We start from the raw sequence: 19469 nt of genomic DNA on the forward strand, positions 1-19469 counted from the left end.
TAGGGGAAAAAGGAATAAGCTTCTATATATCATCTATTACATGCTAAACACTGTTAGGTGCTTCACAAATACCATTTCATTTGATCCTCATAACTACCTTTTGAAGTAGACGCTATTACTATCACAATTTTACAGTTGAGGAAACTGAGGCAAACCAGGATAAAATGATTTGCTCAGGGTCACATAGCTAGTGAGTATATGATATTGGATTTGAGCCCAGACCTTCCTTATCTCTAGGTCTAGTAGTTTATCCATTGATCACCTAGCTTTCTAATATTTTGAAATATAAATTTAAGAAAACTAAAAAGGTAGAGGGCAGCCAGGTGATAAAGATCTTTGAACATCAAACAAAGGATATTATATTTGATTCTGGAAGTGATAAGGATAGTGACTGTGGCTTGAACCCTGGAAGCAGAACGCCTTATGTGTAATAATTGTTTGAAGACCAAACAATATACTTAAAATTAGACTTTATGCACATATGCCTATACACAAAGCCAACTCTTATTAGGCTTATGCAAAGGTTTTCTCCCTATTGAGATTTTTTTCCTTTAGATTGCCATTTTTCACAGCCTTGTTGGTTCTTCCTCTTCCTTCTAAAATGGGAAATATGAGGCTCATTTGATTCAATAAAATTCTTTTTGCTATTAGATGTGGCTCTCAATGTCCCATTTTTCCCACCATTGAAATACCAGCTATAGGTATGAACATGCATTGCCTTTGGTTGTAGTTCTTCAATGACTTGTGGGAATAAGGTGAAATGGTTAGTAAAAAGAGCCCAAGAATTTTAACAACATTTTTAAAAGAGAAAAAGCATCATAAATTGGAGGCCATTTTGATGATTAGATATTGAAAAAAGAAGATTTATTGCAGTGTTCCCCAATAAAGGTTAATAACATGGTTTATAAATGTATTATAGTGAAAAGTATTTGGAATGAGTTGGCTACTATTTAGACAACAAAGTAGAAAAATTATAACAACAATAAACAAATTTATGAGGTCCTGTTAAAGGGAAGGAGGAAAAATTAGAGAATCAATCTTAGAACAAACACTCAAATCTTTAAATGGGGGAAAAACTCAGAACAGTTAGTCAGATGAATAAAGTACATAGTATGTAGGTTAATAAATAGGAAAAAAGCAATGGCAATTTGATTGCATGTGTATTAGAAAATTATTAAGAAATATTATATATTTTTGTCTGACAAAAGACCTGTTTTCTCATATCTTCAAGGGCTAACTGGGTCATTATTGTTATTATTATTATTTTATTATTATTATTATTATTATTATTTTTACATTGTTCAGTTTCATTTGAGACTTTTTCTTCTTTCCATTGGTAATGCTGCAGGCAGTCTTCCTAGGAGTCTCTTCTGCTCTATTCATCATGTTTGTTGTTTCTTACAGAACAGAAATACTCTATTACATTCATGTGTCACAATTTGGTCATTCCCCTAATTCCATGTTGGTGAACCTATGACACACATGCAGGCACATGCCAAAGGGGCTGCTCCCCTCCTCCTCTCCACTCTGCCTGAGGTGTTTTTCACATGACCTGCCCCTCTGCCCAGCAACCCAATGGGAGTGCTTCCTCCCTCCCTTGTCTAGGATAAGGCAGGGGACTCACCTGTGGCATGAGAATTACAGTTTGAACATTTGTTCCCTAAAAGTTTCACCATCACTATCCTAATTAATGTGTATCCATTTTGTTTTCAATTATATGCTACCATTAAGTTTTGCTATAAATTTTGGTGCATTTGGAACTTTCTTTTCATTCATTTCCCTAACTGGAGTGTATATGTCACTATGTGATCAGTAAGTAGAGTTCAACACCTGCTGAGAACAAAGAGCAGTTGGTGGCAGGAAGAGAGAAGGAGGGAGGTACAATATAGGGGAAATGGTTGTCTGGTGCCTGTAGGAGCTAGGAAAGGAAAATACTACTGTAGAATGTGAGTGTGAATCTATGTGTATCTTTTGGTAAAGATTGCTCAGTGAAGAGTATTTATTTATAATGAAAGGTTCTGTTGTAATTGTTTTCTATTTTTCCCTTTAAATAATACTTTATTTTTACTATTACGTATAAAAACAATTTTAACATTCCTTTAAAAATTTTTTTGAATTCTCAATTTTATTTCTCCTCTACCGCAAGACAGAAAACTATTTGATCTTTTTCAATTTTTAAATAAAACTTTTCCTTCTGAAACCTCGTTTGCAAAGAGGATTGGTCTTAAGATTGTGGGAGAAAATGATTGCCTCAGATCTCTTCAGTGAAAACTATGAGCGAGAGAAGTAAAAAACCCTCCTAATAATCTTAGATTTTTCATGGTTTCTGAATGTCAGCAATAAGTATTATGTTTAAATACTTTTTAAAATAATACCCTTTTAGAAAGGAAGATTGGGGAAAATCATCTCATTAAAATGGGAAAGCAGATATTTTTACAAATGAAGGGATAGGGGGAACAGTTGATTCAGCTTCAAAGGAAGAGTAAAGACACATGCATTTGGGTATAAAAATACATTTAACTCAACAGAGAAGTAGAAGGAAAAGGGAAGGGGAAAATTGGTCCTAAAGGATGTACAAACATAACTCTTTTTGAGTTGGCAGAGAATGGGAATCTGAGGAAGTTTTCATAAATTGGAGAATGAACAAGTTATGGTATATAAATGTAGTAAGTTTTCTAAAAGTTGTGCAGTAAGAAATAATGGAGGGGATGGTTTCAGAGAATATTCTATTATGTTCATACACCATTATCTGTTCAAGCATCCCCCCATTGAAGCACAGTTAATAAATGCTGTGTATCTTTATTTCCATTTCTTAGAACAGAGTTCATGGTAAATCTCTTTTAAAGTCTCATACATACAAGAAATCACAATTCGATCATTCCCTCCTCCACCCAAAGAGTTATGCAGATTCAATAAAGAATATTTTATTGTGTTTTTAAAAAATGAATACCCTTTTAAACCTGTAAGGAGAAAATGAGATCATGGATGTAAAAAATGCTTTCAACCATAATAACAACATATTATTATATAATGGCAGCATAAAACATACTATATTCAAGACATTTATCAAAAGATCAGTCCATTGAAAATCTTGTCTGTCCTTTTTTGAGAGGGTCATTGTGGCATAATATATGAAGAACTAGTTTTAGAAATAAGAAGAACTTGATTAAAATCTTGACTTTTGCACATCCAAACTGTGAGGTTACAGGTTAGGTGCATAAGGTCTCAGGGCTTCAATTTCAGTATCAATTTCAGTATCAATTTCAGACAAATTGCATAATTGTATTATTGGAGGGAGATTCTATATTGATAAAAGCTTAAATTAGAGAAATAAAAATCAAAATAGCAATAAATTGTTTGTATGATTGTTGCTGAGTAATGTCTGACTCTTGACCCCCATTTGGGGTTTTCTTGGAGTGATCTACCATTTCTTTCTCCAGTTTATTTTACAGATGAGGAAAGTAAGGCAAAGATGGTTAAATGACTTGCCCAGCGTAGCACAGCTCATAAGGACTTCAGGCCAGATGTGAACTCATGAAGAGGAGATTTCTTGTCTCCAGGCAGGGCAGTGTAACCACCATACAACTTAGCAGACCCAAATTAGCAATTAATAGTTACTAATATAATAAGACCTAAATCAAGCTATCGGGTTTATCATTGTATCTTAGCCTATTAAACTTGAAAGTGGCCTTAGCAATTATCTACATTTTTTTTGTTTCTGCGTAAAGGCCTGAGGATGGAACTCTGGATTTATAGTCAGGAACACCTGAGTTTAAATTTCCTTTCAGATACTGCTGTGTGACCTGTTTATCACTTGACCTTTGTTAGCCTCAGTCTCCTTATCTATAAAATGAGGATAACCATTGCATTTAACTTGCAAGGTTGCTGGGAGTCTCAAATGAGAAAATACTTATGAAGTCCTTCATCAATATTAAAGTGATATTTAAATACTATAAGTTCTATTAGTATGAACCCCTTTTCCAATCTGGTAAATTTTGTGGATCTCTTCTCAGAACAGTGATTTTAAATGCATAAAATACCAAGGTTCAAAGAAACCAAGTATATTTAAATAATATTTATTTAAAACAAACAAATGTTTCTTTAAATTCAGTTTCCACAGAAGCAAAGAAATGCTAAAGTGACATTATATTCAAAACCAGATGGTTTTTGAATGGAGATTGTCTAGAAATATGAAAATCCTGGATGTTAAAATTCACATTTCTAATACAGTTCTACTCAACCTAATATTTGCTCTCCTAAACATTTTTGCAACCCTGCTCTAGTCTTCTTAAGGCTACTTTCATCTTAATCTTATTTATATAGGCAGAATTCTGATTGCAAAAAAGCAATAGTCTCACTTATGGAAGAAGGTACTTTTGCAGAGTGAGGTCTGTAAGTAAATAAAGTTTTATATTGTTCCCAAACATCCCCCAATAAAGGCTAGAATTGTACAATAGGATACAAAGAGGCCCTAAGGTTGTATGCAAATCAGGGACAGAAATGTGAAAAGTCCTACCCACCTATTCTCTGAAGCCAAATTTTAGACAGCTAGACAAATTGGTCTGAACTTTCTGAGTGAGTCCTTCATCTTACAAACAAAGCAAAAACTCAACTAAAAAAGAACTCCTTTTGTATCTATCTTTGACTGTAGTCACAGGGGGAAATGCAAAAGTTTAGTTGACATTCAAAATCTTTTTGTTATTAATGGTTCATTGATTGACTCAAATTTGCCTCTAATTTGAGTTAAAGGGGGAAAAAAGACATCTCTGCCTAGGGTATAAGGTACTGGAATAACAATGTGTCTGATTTTTTTAACAAACACACCAGAAATTATTTACTTAATAAATGTTGTCTCCTTCAAAGTAGTTCCTTTATATACTCTTAAGCCAATGATGGAAACAACACTAATTAGAAATCAGAACCCTTGGTTTCAGATCCTAGTTCCATCATTATCTAATTCTGTGACTATGGAGAAGTCCCTTTCAGTTCTGTGAAACAGTAACATATTCCCATTTGTAAGAGACAATTAGTCTAAGATCTGTAGGCTTCTTATGAATCTAAACTTTAAGTTTTATCTTTAATCATTAATTTGGAACTGTTGTTTGTTCTTTTTCAAAGAGGATGCATCTATGATATTATGATCTTGGAGAAAGGGTGCAATGTGCTCAGCAGCGGCTGGTAAGTCCAAAAGGAACTCAGAAGGCTCTCCCACAGATCAATCACAAGCAATCTGTTAGAATGTTCGGGATAGAGATATTTTTGGATTTACACAGCTCATAGATTTTGAAGTAAAAGGGAACTTAGATATATCTAGTCTGAGTTCATCATTTGATACCTAAAAAGAAGAAACCTCAGATAAGTAAGATGATTTATCCAAGGACACGTAGGTATTAAAGAGACTTAGCCATCTTGGTCTTAATTGGAACATTTTTAAACTTCTATTTTTAAAATCGAGTCAAAACTCAAGCCATTTATTTGAAAGTTATCAACAATAACAAGTTTTGAACTGCTGAAGATGGGTTAAAAATTTGAAAACAGAAAAATCATTTAGCTTAGTACAGTAGAAAAGGAAGATGTCATTTACAGGTACCTCATTAGGTGAAATAATGGAGAGATTTAGAGTTTATCCATCTCTGAATTTGGATTCAAAAAGACCTATGCTAGACATTTAGTGAGATATGTGACTCTGGGCAAGTCACTTAACAGCTAACTCAGCTCTAAAATTGGCTAATAATAGTACCTATCTCCCAGAATTTGTGTTAGGATCAAATGGGATAACATAAAGAAATACAGTTTTTAAAAATCAAAGCCTTCCTTCTTTCCTCCCTCCTTTCTTTTCCTCCCTCCCTCCCTCCCTCCCTTCCTTCCTTCCTTCCTTCCTTTCCTTCCTTCCTTCCTTCCTTTCCTTCCTTCCTTCCTTCCTTCCTTTCCTTCCTTCCTTCCTTTCTTCCTTCCTTCTCTTTCTTTCTTTCTTTCTTTCTTTCTTTCTTCCTTTCTTTCCTATATCCAATCTTTCTTTTTCCTTATTTTTGCATCTCCAGCACTTAACATAGTACCTGGAATATAATAAAATCAAAATAAATGTTTAATAAATGCTTGTTGCTTACTGCCTATTATATTATCAAAGTGAATATTCCTTCTCTCTGAGCAAATTGCAACCAAGCTATACACATTATCTTGTGATTCTTTCCTGAATTCTTCTGAAGACTTTCAATGGAGTATCTACCTGTTTTCTAAGTTTACATTGTATACATTTTCTATCTTCTTACATGCTATGGATAAGATCTCATACCTTCAGTTTTTCCAGTCCTTTTTTCTCCCTAACTTGCCTTGTCCAAGGCTGTTCTGGGAGATAATATAGCAATAAAGCACATAGTGAACTCATGTGGATATTGATGATACTCCTCCCTCCAAACCTCCTAAGTGGGTCACCAGCAGTCAGTACCAGAGAAAGATGGATCACTTAGTGTGAGAGTTATTTATGTCCTGATAACGTTCTTCATTTCATTCTGGCTTTTGTTAGAAGGGTTACTGACCATAGTGTCATCTGTGATCTATGAGGAAGCTGCTGAAGGCCTGAATTACAGGGACCATGTCACCTCCCACCCCCATTACAGAAACTCCAGTGACTCCCTACCTATTACTTCCATGTTCAACTAGAAAAGCCTTTGTTTGGCAACTGAAGTCCTTTACAAGTGGGTTTCTTCTCCCCTGTTCAGTTTTATTATACTGTATCCTCTCTAAGCCCTCAACAATCAAACTACTTGCTCTTCCCCACCCTTGAAAGACCCTCTATCTCCTGGCACTTATTCCTCCATGTTTGGAATGTTTTCCCTCATCATCTCCACCTCCTTTCTGGCTGCTCTAGTTCCCTTCAAGACTTAACTTAAATCTCATCTCCTATAGGTCACCCTTACTTATTTAGTACCTTCCCAGAGAAATTACTTCCTTTTGCACTACATATTTCAGATATGCATAGTTATCTGCATGATTTCTTGCTCATTGGTTTCTTTGAGTGCAGAGATTGTGTCTTTTCCAATTTCTGTATCTCTACCACGCAGCCTAAATCTGACACGTAGTAGGTGCTTAAGAAATTTGTATTATTGTCTGACTTCAAAAATCTATTCTATTATAATTACAAATGTTTTTTTCTTTCCAATCAGAAATCAAACTCAGTTATCCTTACTTAGGTGGTCAGAAGGCTAAAACATTTAGCAACAATTTACCCTTGCCCTTTGCAAATTAGCTAGTATTTCTCTAACAAAGGGCTTAATAAGTATGGGTTTCTAATAATGAAGTCAGTATTTTTGAGGGTCAAGCTTGCTCCAACAATATTAGTGATGAGTAAGAGGGCAGAGAACTCTCACTCAAACTGTTGAGCTTTGGAGACAAAAGGAGCTAGTGAACTTTTTAATTGCTTTCATCTAATTAAAGGGACAATTTTCTTATAATGAATTACCTTTGGAAAAGAGCTGAGTGAATATTAAATTTTATGTTAACTATTAAAGCATAATAGCTGCATTAGAGTTAGAGTTCCAATAAATAAGAAACTCAGTATTTATCTGACCAAACTATGTTCAATGTAGGGAGGAAAGTTGTTTTCTTGTTAATAGGGCTGATTCTAGGCAACGCTTCAAAGAAGATAGTTTGTTTTCAGGATTTACTCTGTCTTTTATGCACTTTTTTCCTCTCTTCCTTTTGAGATTCCTTTCAGATATCCTTTTGTTCTCACTTCCACTGTTCCCTATATTAATTTTATTTTAGTTATTTATATACTTAATGGGAATTTAGGTTTCCTTTTGTAAATTGGTATTTTACTCTTTTACTCGTTGTGTAATGTTGTTTTCTCCTGCTAATGGAAATTCACATATGAATTAATAGGGGAGGGGGCTATTTGATGGGTTGTGCACTTCATGAACTCATACTTTAATGAGAAGGGTGGGGAGAATAGCTTTACAAGTTCATAGAGAGAAAGCCCAATGAGAGTTGAGAGATGTTTTGAATTAATCTGTCTCAAAATAAATCTATATATCAGTCAAGATCAGAATATAGTTAACAGGATCCACCTCACCACTGATGCTACCTTCATGTGGTTACATGATTTTATAAGAGTGGGTGTTGGGGGGCAGCTGGGTAGCTCAGTGGATTGAGAGCTAGGCCTAGAGACGGGAGGTCCTAGGTTCAAATCCGGCCTCAGACACTTCCCAGCTGTGTGACCCTGGGCAAGTCACTTGACCCCTATTGCCTACCCTTACCACTCTTCCACCTATAAGTCAATACACAGAAGTTAAGGGTTTAAAAAAAAAAAAAAGAGTGGGTGTTGGTGTTGTCTCTCCTAGGATAGCATATGACCCATCCATCCACACTTTTTCCTGTGTAATTCTTGTCCATTCCTTTTCTTTAATAGTCTTTAAAACCTTGTAATAAAAGACCATAGTAATAGATTTAAAAAATCCAAGCTTTGGGACAAGAACTCACTAATTGACAAAAACAGTTTGGAAAATTAGAAAATGGTATGCTAGTGACATGGAATAGAACAATATTTCACACTGTGCACTAACATAAGGTCACCAAGGGTAATGATCTAAACATAAAGGGCGATAATGTAAGCAAATCAGAGGAACATGAAATAGTTAACCTGTCAGATCTACAGGTAAAGGAAGAACTTAGGACCAAATAAGAGAAAGTAAAATGTAAAATGGATAATTTTGATTATATTAAATTATAAAGTGTGTGTAAAAACAAAACAAATACTACTAATATTAGAAGGAAAACAGAAAGCTGGGAAAAATAATTTTTCAACAGAAATATTCTTATTTTACCTTATTTTTTGTGGGCACAAAAATGTGATAATTTGTGCATTGAGTTATACCTAGTGGAGAAACTTGGAAGAGGGAAAAGGTGAAGAGGAAGAGAGGAAAAGAAAGGGTTATTGAATGGAGGATTCAGAAGGTATCTTAGGCCTAGTCTACTTAGTTTCTACACTGAAAGGTTTCATCTCCTGTTTCCTTGAGGAGATAGGTATGGTTAAGCTTCTGACACTGTATAAGGGTCACAGTTGGCAGAGGAACAGTGATCTTCAAAGTAATCCTTCTTCTGATCAATGGTCTTGGCAATGTGGATGTTGGTGCAATGTTTTGCTATGCCAGACAAAAACTCATTGATGTTGGCTGTCTCTTTGAAACCCATCAGGTGCTGGGTATCGTCCAAACCCCCTTTTCAATCACAGGCTCTGGATGTGATTCTAATGTCACTTATTTGGTTTTCAATTACTTTATCCATATATGTTTCACTATTTTCATCTCTCATGGCCTTGATACTGATGTTAGTGTGGCAATTGGTTCATTCCAGTTCCAGGGATTGGATCAGGATCAAATGATACAACCATTCCAAAATCTTCACATGTTTGATGGAGGATAAATCAGGCAATCCAGAGTGATCTCCCATTTCAATCCTCTCTCAGGGTCTTAGCTAGAACTCCCAATGAGCTGGTATCATTTCAGCTTTTGTCCCCCCCCTCCCCAAATTTTGACTCCAAGATATATAGGCAAGCACAGTGAATGAGCTTCTGCTGTATCTCTTCTGCAGGGTTTGTCAGCTCCTCCACCACAATGATACAGATCCTGGGGCCCAAGAAAGACATCTATCTGAAGGTCAACTAAAAGGGCGTCCATCTGTTCCATGAGAGCATTTTCTTTCTTTTTTTTTTGAAAATTTTATTTAATTGATTAATTTAGAATATTTTTCCATGGTTACAACATTCGTGTTGAAAGCATTTCTTTGCTCCGTGTTAAATCAGAGTCTGTGGTTGGAGACGATCTCCATTATCTCCTCACAAACATACTTCAAATGGATTTCTACAGGTTTTTGGTAATACTTGAAAATTCACAGACCAGTTTAACAGAGTCCTTTTGGAAGGGTTCTCAGCACAATTAAGATGCATATCACTCTTAGAGCCTTCAGACTGAACAGTGCTGAAGCCATTAAAATCCCATTCAGGTAGACTGTCAGTACTCTTCAGTTTACAATCTAGGGTTCAGTTTTTACAGTGCAGTTTCTGATCAGTGTCATCAATGCAGATATACATAACATAGACTTTATTGCTTTAAGGCAGGTTCATGTACATCTGCTTGATAATTTTGTTCAAGTGAGAACTAGCCAAGGTGGCCACAAATGGAACCTGTCCTGGACCTGGAAGCCTGTGAAAAAGAGATGCCAAAGGTGAGGGCACAGGACAATTCAGGTGTGATGCCAGCTAGGCTGCAGGGAGGGTCTAGCTGATGGCCATGGAGGTGGCACTGGTGGCTGCTGTGACTGTAGCTTAGAATATGGCTTCTATCCTCAATTCTTTTTATTTTATCTTTTTAAAAAATCAACTTATGTGTCCTTCTCCCATCCTTTGTCTTTCAAGCCATCCCTTATAACGAAGAATTAAAATAGACCTTCTCAGCAAAATGTTACTGTATGGTTGGAAAATCTTGAACCCCTAGAGACTACATTGCCCAGAATTCCTTTCTGTATTACCTATAAAGCTTTTCCTTTTGTTTACCTTTGCATGGTCACATTTGTAGAAGTTCTGAGGCTCTACCTTGTTCTCTCTTTATTGCTCCTGGGAGCAGGCTGGTTATTAACCTTTTAGTTAGTCTCTTTTGTTAGTTTATTATTAATAAAATTTTGTAAATATAATATTTAGTATTTTGCATATTAATTTTAATCTCCACAGATACAAAAACTCTGCCAAGTTTGACATAATATTTGGTGTTCCAAACATTTAGACCACTCCCATCAGCACAGATGAAAAGTAAATATATTTTCTTATCCCTTTCATATGGGTAAGCTTGATCATTATAATTATATAACATTCAGGTCTTTGTTTTTGTTTTTCCTATTGTATTGCTATTGATGCTGTTTCTATCATTCTGCATCAATACATACAAATATCTCTTTGCTTCTCTGGATTCTTCATATTAGTGATTTCCTATGGCATGGTAATTTTCCATTGTATTCATGCACCTTAATTTCTTTTGCCATTCCCAAATCAGTGATCATCTATTTAGTTGTCAGTGCTTTGTTAACATGAAAAATGCTGCTCTGAATTTTTTTAACTCTTCCTCAAGAATATACTGGATGGAGTTCGTTTTAAGCCAACTTTTGAAAGCTTATTGTTGTTTCTAACATGAATATTTATACTTCAGTAACTGGAAAATAGTACTAAAAAGGACTTGATTTATTATTTTGTTGACTACCAGGCCTGAGAAAGTAATAAGAAAAATGTTAATGATTCAGATTAAACAGAAATGTATCATGCAAACTCTTTGGGTTAAGCTGGTGGTTAAACATTTAAGAACCAGCCATACTCATATACTAGTTAAAACAATGATTGGGATTCTCCACCAGAACATTTAGAGCTACCACTGGAACAATGAGGGAAAGGCAGAGTTCACTTTGTTAAAATCAACAAACAACTGGACACTAGATCTGTGATTTTATTGGTATCAATGATTCCCAGATGAGGAAATTCTCTCTACTGCTATAGGTCAGCCCTTACTTGTAACTCACAGTCATGGAGAGTTCCTCTACTCTGTCTCCTTAGGGGTATATATTGAGCAATATTTTAATATCTATATCTATATTTTTTCATATGTGTTGCAAAGACATTCTACGTGAAGAAAACTTCATGTTGTAAGAAATAGACTACATTAATCTTAACATGTTCTGCAACTTTTGAGGAGTAAAAATGGTTGTTTATAAAAAAGGAATAGCTTTAGACATTTAATTTTTAACTTTTTAATCTTACCTGCTAGATATCTTCTGAAAGATTCTATCCATGCAAAGAGATGAGTTTGAATAATTTTAAATTAGTGGTAATAAAATCTTAAAAACTGAGATTTTCCATGCATTTTCTGAATGTATTAACTACAATTAGACCCTCCAGTATCATCTTTCTCTTATGTCTCTTCTTGTTATAGAAATGATTCTGGGTTCTCAAAAGATAATTTGATAGAAATAAAGCTCTAGGGAATGGTTAGGTGGCTCAGATGGTAGAACACTGGGGCCAAGAATCCTGAATTCAAATCTGACCTCAAACACTTTCTAACTGTGTATCCCTAGATAAGTAACCCTATTGGACTCAGTTTTTCATCTAGAAAATCAGTTGGGGGAGGAAATGGCAAACCACTCTAATATCTTTGTCAGGAAAACCCCAAAAGGTGTCAAGAAAGTCAGAAAGACTGAAATGACTGAAAAACAACAACAGAACCAAAAAAGTTACAAATGTTTCATGCTGGAGATTGGAAATGAATGGACTATTTTTCATCCAAAGTCCATTCTAAATAAGTGTAATGGAGATCTTTATCAAAAGCATAGTCAACAGGTGAGAATTTATTTTGTTTAGCCCCAACTCAAAAAGATGCATTAAGTCACAGAGATGTGGTCACATCAGTGGATCACCCAAACCAATGAAAACACGTATCCAGAAAGACTTCCTTTTTTTGATATTTTATTTCCCCAACCCCACAATTATGTATAAAAACAATTTTTATCATTTGTCTTTTAAAAAATTTTGGAGTCCTGAATTTCTTTCCTCCTTTTCTTCACCCCTCCTGCTGAGACAGTAAGCAATCTGATATAGATTTTACCTTATAATCATGTAAAACATTTTTCTATATTAATCTTTTGATAGAAGGAAACTCAAACAAAAATAACTAAGAAAGAAAGTGAAAACAATTCTTTTGGTCTAGATTCAGTTTCCATTGTTTTTCTTTCTCTAGAAACAGAGGGCATTTTTTATACTGTCTTTGGTAATTATATTGATAAGAATAGCTAAGTCTTTCATAGTTGTTCATTATACAGTTTTCCTGTCACTATGTACAATGTTCTCATGGTTCTGCTTAATTCACTCTGCTTCAGTTCATGTAAATCTTTCCAAGTTTTTCTTAGCTCCTCCTGCTCATCATTTCTTACAGCACAATAGTATTCAATTATAATCATATACTATAACTTAGCCATTCCCCAGCTGGTAATTATCCCCTTACTTTCCAGTTCTTTGCCACCACAAAAAGGACTGCTTTAAATATTTTCATACATATAGATCAAAGGTTTATGCCTTTTGGCTTTTTGGTACAGAAACCTAGAAAAAGTATTGCTGGGTCAAATGTTTATATACTCTTATATGTCGCTTTGGGCACAGATTCAAATTGCTTTCCAGAATGGTTCAAAACAACTCTCCCAACAGTATATTAGTGTATTTTAAAATCTTTCCTTTCCTAGAGATCTGAAAGGTATACTATTCTGTGTTCACTTAATTTTTTTATATATTCCCTCTTTATATTCAAGTCATTTACCCATTCTGAATTTATCTTGGTGTAGGGTGTGAGATGTTGATCTAAACCTAGTCTCTCCCATATTTTTTTCCAAATTTCCCAGCAGTTTTTGTCAAATAGTGGATTTTTGTCCCAAAAGTTGGGCTCTTTGGGTTTATCATACACTGTCTTGCTGACATCACTTACCCCAAGTCTATTCCACTGATCCTCCCTTCTGTCTCTTAGTCAGTACCATATTGTTTTGATGGCCGCTGCTTTATAGTATAGTTTAATATCTGGTACTGCTAGGCCCCCTTCCTTCACATTTTTTTCATTATTTCTCTTGATATTCTTGATCTTTTGTTCTTCCAAATGAACTTTGTTATAGTTTTTTTTCTAATTCAGTAAAAAAGTTTTTTGGTAGTTTGATAGGTATGGCACTAAATAGGTAAATTAATTTGGGTAGAATGGTTTCAAAACAACTCTCCCAATAGTATATTAGTGTACCAGTTTTCTCATAACCCCACCAAGTTTTGTCATTTTCCTTTTTCCATCATAATAACCAATATGATAGTTGTATGGTGATATTTCAGAGTTGTTTTACTTTGCATTTCTCCAATTCATAGTTTTAGAGCATTTTTTCCAGCTTATAGAAAACTTTAATTATTTTGTCTGAGAACTACCTCTTCATATCCTATGACTGCCAATTTGGGAATGACATGTATTTTTATACAGTTGACTCATTTTTCTATGTATTTGAGAAACGAGACCTTTTTATAAGACTTGAAAATTTTTTTCACTATTGTGATTACCATATATTACTCTCCAACCTATTTCACTCCTCTTATTCTTTTCTCTCTCCTTTCATTCTGTTATCCTGAAAAGTATTTAGCTTCTGACTACCTCCATGTAGTCTTTAAATATTAACCATCATAAGAAAAGACCTCCTCATCATCTACCAGATCAATACTACTTTTAAAGAAGTTAAGGTGGGGTTGGGGGGGGGGGCAGGTAGAATGCTTGGTATATAGAGAGCCAGGTGTGGAAATGGGAAGTCCTAGATCCAAGTCTAGTCTCATACACTTCCTAGCTGTGTGACCAGAGGCCAAGTCACTTAACTTCTTTTGCCTATCTCTTACTGCTCTTCTGCCTTGAAGTCAATACATAGTATTGATTCTAAGACAGAAGGTAAGAGTTTCTAAAAAAGAGGCCAGGGAATAGAGGTTGGAAGAGAAAATGAAGTTCACAGGAAATCTCCTAATCCTTTAACTTACTCTTTTAAAAATAGTATATAATCCTCTATTTGGGGATAATAAGATCATGGATTTAGGGCTGGAAGATCTTAGAAACTATCCAGTCCCTTCATTTTACAAATGTTATAAATGAGGCCAGAGAAATATTTAATCATAGCTTAAATTCCTAGACTCACAATTGAAATTTCCAAATTCCAAAACAGTCAATAAATATTACCTAGTATGTACCAGGAATTATGTTAAAGAAGAATCAGCATATTAACTTTCAAGGCTCCTTCTTTCTTGCAGAAAATTTATATATTCTAAATGGCAATACATAAAAGAAGAAAAGAAAGCGCTAAATGAAATAAGCATAACGTAGTGAGGACTATCTTTGAGTTCAAGACTTTAATGCTTCTGAAATATGCTGACTATATTACCTTGGTTCTGACAGTTAGCCTTTCAGTGACCCAAATAATTCTTATAGACTAAATTACAGATAAGATACTGACCTGCAGGGTAGAGGAAATTTTCTCATCTTTGAGTTCCTGGTATCAATGAAATCCCAGGTCCAGTTTTTGGCCTTAAAAAGAGGGTGTATCTAATGGAGAGTTTTGGTTCAGGAACAGGTCTCTTATGCATCATATCATATTTTGCTAATTTCTGTTTTTCTTTTCTTATCCTGATAAACTTTTCTAGATCACAGATTCATTTACAAAGCCTTTGGTTCTCAGACTACAGAGAGACATTGAGTTCTTTTCAAGGAAACTGTGAATAGAGAAATGAGAAAGTAGTGATGGTAGAGAAAATGAGAGAGGTAGAGCTGTATCTAAAAATCTTAGTAACCTGTGCAAACTTACAGATGAGGCATGGCTTGGAGAATAAGAGTGTCAGTGATGGTAGGATATAAGACAGTTCCATTTTCACAAAGAATCCAGCTATCATTCTTGCTGGGATTATAGGAAAAGGAAGGATATAGCATGGGACTACCACAGCAATGGAACTTTAAGGGCGGCAGCTGGGGAAAGATGCTCAAATCTGGTGGCATAGGCTAGAGGAGAATCTAAAGCAAGCTGCATTGCACTGATGGTATCTGTTGCTTCTGGGAGGAAGCATGCCTTTGTTCATTAGCACCCTTAGGCAAATCCCCATTTACCTCATGCTAGAATCAATGATGACTCCTAAAGAGGGGTCATAGATGGGATGGAATGAAAGAAAAGTAATGATGAGGGATAACAGAATTCTGGAAGTAAGAAAAATATTCCTTGTCTCATCCATTCCTTGTTCATATGATGGATGGAAAGAATCAGTCTCCACTGGGGTTTCAATGTATATACACTTGTATATACTTCTGCTCCAAGACCTTGTTTTAAGGGTGTTTAGAAAGGCTTTAAAACCTCTTGTCTGTTAATCATTTTAATAATATAGTTCCTTAGAAATGGAATCTTAGGGACTCAGGGCTTATTGAACCTGAAAGCTTGTCTGGAATGAATTGTATTACAGTAGAAATAAGCCTGTGCTCATAAAAAGACTCTAGTTCTTTCCTGGTTCTTCCCTCCTACTAGTTCAGGGATAGCTTTCATCCTCCCTTTCTGTGCCTTAGTTCTTCTGCTTTAAAATTAAGATTCTGGATCAAACAATTACTGAGTTTTCCTCCTATAATATTTGTCACTATTGTTCCTCAAAGGGATAAATAAATTGGATTTCTCTCTTAGGAATGGAATAATAGAATAACCTTTGTCTTTTTTTTCCACTCGGTGACCTAAAGTTTTTGAACTTCTAGACGGGATAGGCTCTACAGTCCCTAAAATGAGATGTACCTTTGTTCCTTCTAGGAAAAGTGCAATAAGAAATATATAATGACATTTTTAAGACTTTATATATTTTTCCATTTTATCACAATTGAAATCTACTAAATATTCTATCTTTGCCTTAAGCAATTTGTTGTGATTCTCTTGAAATTGTCTCCCAGTCTTTGGAGTAAGTGGATTTCAAGAGATGGATTTCAAAAGGGTGGATCATTAATCAATGATTTAGAGCTGGAAGAGACAATTGTTTAGTCCAACATTTTCACTATACAGATAAGGAAACTCAGAGGGGTTAAGTAATATGCTCAATGTCACTCAGGTAGAGATGCAGCTCTTTACATTGGAAATAAAGTAAGAACAGGACCAAGGAAGGAAGCATAGGGGTCATAGTCCAGCTTATGTCACTGATAACCTTTGTAATTTGGGACAAATAATTTCTACTTTCTGAACCTTAGTTTCCTTTCAATAAAATAGTGGGGATGAAGGATGGGGGGATGGCTTCCATATTCTCATTCTATATATGTGTTTATCTCAAAAGAGTTTGGTCTGACCAACCACATTATAAAGAACAAATAGATTAAAAATGTCTTTTGCCTAGATTGCCATGTGATGGCTAAAGATTAGAACACATTCATTATTATGACAAATAGACAAAGAATTGAGCATAGAAATGAACAAGACTGAGTTGGATTGTTTTCATGAAATTACAAAGCTCCATTAATAATGCCAAATTTCTCTAAGAAATAAAGTCTTCCCCAACCCACATTTTTGAAATACTAATCTTCTCCTGGTTTAGTTTTTGTCTACAAGACATGGAACACAGCAACATCCAAAGAATAAAAAAGGACACATGGAACAATGGAGAAATACATAGTGATCATGAGTAGGCTACAACATATAGCTCATGGGAACTTCAATAAAAAAATTAGAATTAAACATGTCATCACAGAAATGTATGATACAAAGACAAGTTTGCTGGTTATATGATAAGGTTAAGGGTTGATATGTGGAGAATCATAATGCTCCTGTTATGGAAGACATTTAAAGAAGAACTACAAAGGATGGACTAGACCGGCTAGGTTGTGATCCATATCCCTGGAAAGAACATCCAAAAAAAAAAAAAAAATCAGAGAAGCATTCAAATATTTGCTTTTAAAAGTTTTGTTTGATTTTCCCCCTAGGGGGCGGCTGAGTGTCTCAGTGGATTGAGAGTCACACCTAGAGACAGGAGGTCCTAGGTTCAAATAAGACCCCTCAGACACTTCCCAGTTGTGTGACCCTGGGCAAGTCACTTAATCCCCATGGCCTGCCTAGCCTTCACCATTCTTCTGCCTTGGAACCAATAAACAGTATTGAGTCTAAGATGGAAGGTAAGGGTTTAAAAAAAGGTGTTTTTTTGTTCTGGAAAGCAGAAACATGTCATTAAATACATTATACAATCATTTTTATTTACTTTATTGGGGGGCTCAATTAATTTAAATTTCAAGTTACAATTTCTACATTTTTAGCTTTTATTTATTTATTTAGTAATGATTTTCCGCTTTCATTTTTTTAAAGGTCAGTACTTGTCATTATGATTTGTTTTGCTTCCACTAATATAATAATCAGACTTTCCCCATAGGCTTGCCATATTTCTCTATTGTCATCCACCAAACCTATTACCAAATTATTTGATTTTCTCTCTATATTCCTCTGTCTTTGTCTTTTTGTCTCCTGTGAACGATGGTTGTGGAAGGAGAAGCATTTGAGTTGAAGAAAATTATGTAGATGGCTTGGAAGGATCTAGATTAGTTAAGTTGGTCAGAGATAAAATTCAAGGAGGAAAAATTTGAGGGAAATTGCCTAAACTTTGATGTATAGGAAAAAAATCCTAATAAGTAGAGTTATACAAAAGTGAAATCATTTTCTTTTGGAATAAGGACATTAGATTACCCCATATTAGAAACAGAGCATTGAGAACTATTTCCAACTTCTATGAGAGAAAATAGTAAAAAAAAGGGAAGAGAGAATGTCTTAAACCAAATAGGGAGAAAAGAATCATTTAGGTGACCTGGAAAGGCTTGGACCATTGAAGAAGGTCAGAGGTAAAATTTGAGGAGTATAAATCTGGGAGAAATTAAAGAAAATTGAGAGGATAACAATTTTTAGACCAAAGTACTGGTCTAGGTAGTCACGAATTGAATAGAATCAATGCCAATTAAGGAGGATTGAGAAAGGTTGAGGAAAATTATGGAATATCTCAGTATTTGAAAGTAGGACCTCAAAAGACAAACTCAGAAGGAAAGTAAAATGGTAATTAGCAAGATATGGTAAAATAAGATTAAAAAAAGTAATGGAGGAAAATTAATTAATAGACCAGTTATATGGTTAGGGCAAGTTTAGGCTGGAGTGAATGAGGTTATATAGTTGTTGATAACAAGGAGATTTGAATGAGGTTGTCAATGTGTATAGAGTACCAGTCCTTAAGTTTAGAAGACCTGAGTTCAAATACATCAGTGGTTCCCAAACTTTTTTGGCCTACCGGCCCCTTTTCAGAAAAAATATTACTTAGCCCCCTGGAAATTAATTTTTAAAAATTTTAATAGCAATTAATAGGAAAGATAAATGCACCTGTGGCCATCACTGCCCTTCTGGCTCGCTGTAGCACCTACCAGGGGGTGGTAGCGCCCACTTTGAGAATCACTGAAATACATCCTCGATCACTTGATAGCTGTGTGACCCTGGGCAAACCCTATTTGCTTCAGTTTCCTCACTTGTAAGGTGACCAGCAGAAGGAAATTACAAATCATTTCAGTACCTTTGGCAATAAAAATTCAACTGGGATACAGAGTCAGACAATTAAATGACAAGAAGTCAATGTATTAGGAAAAAGAATTCATCATAAAACTAACTAGGTAATTAAGGTTGAGGTATAAACACTCATAATTCAAAAAGGAATGGATGAAAATGTTCAATCTTTATGGAGAACAGAAGAAAAAGCTCAATGATTTGTATTGAGTGTGATGTTCGTTTTCTTTTTTCTTCTGAATGATTATTTTCTACATTTAAGCATAAGCTGACCTCTCTCTTGGAAAAAGTGAAGGGACTCAAAGAAGAACTCTCCATTCTGCAGGTTGTAAAGGATAATG

The 19469-nt window shown here is 35.0% G+C and overlaps 1 pseudogene; it reads right to left on the minus strand.

Moving 5' to 3' along the window:
• Positions 1-9027: 9027 nt before the first annotated feature.
• Positions 9028-19034, minus strand: LOC123246137 (annotated as a pseudogene).
• Positions 19035-19469: the final 435 nt, after the last annotated feature.

The sequence above is a fragment of the Gracilinanus agilis genome, chromosome 4, assembly GCF_016433145.1.
Source record: "Gracilinanus agilis isolate LMUSP501 chromosome 4, AgileGrace, whole genome shotgun sequence".
NCBI lineage: Eukaryota > Metazoa > Chordata > Mammalia > Didelphimorphia > Didelphidae > Gracilinanus > Gracilinanus agilis.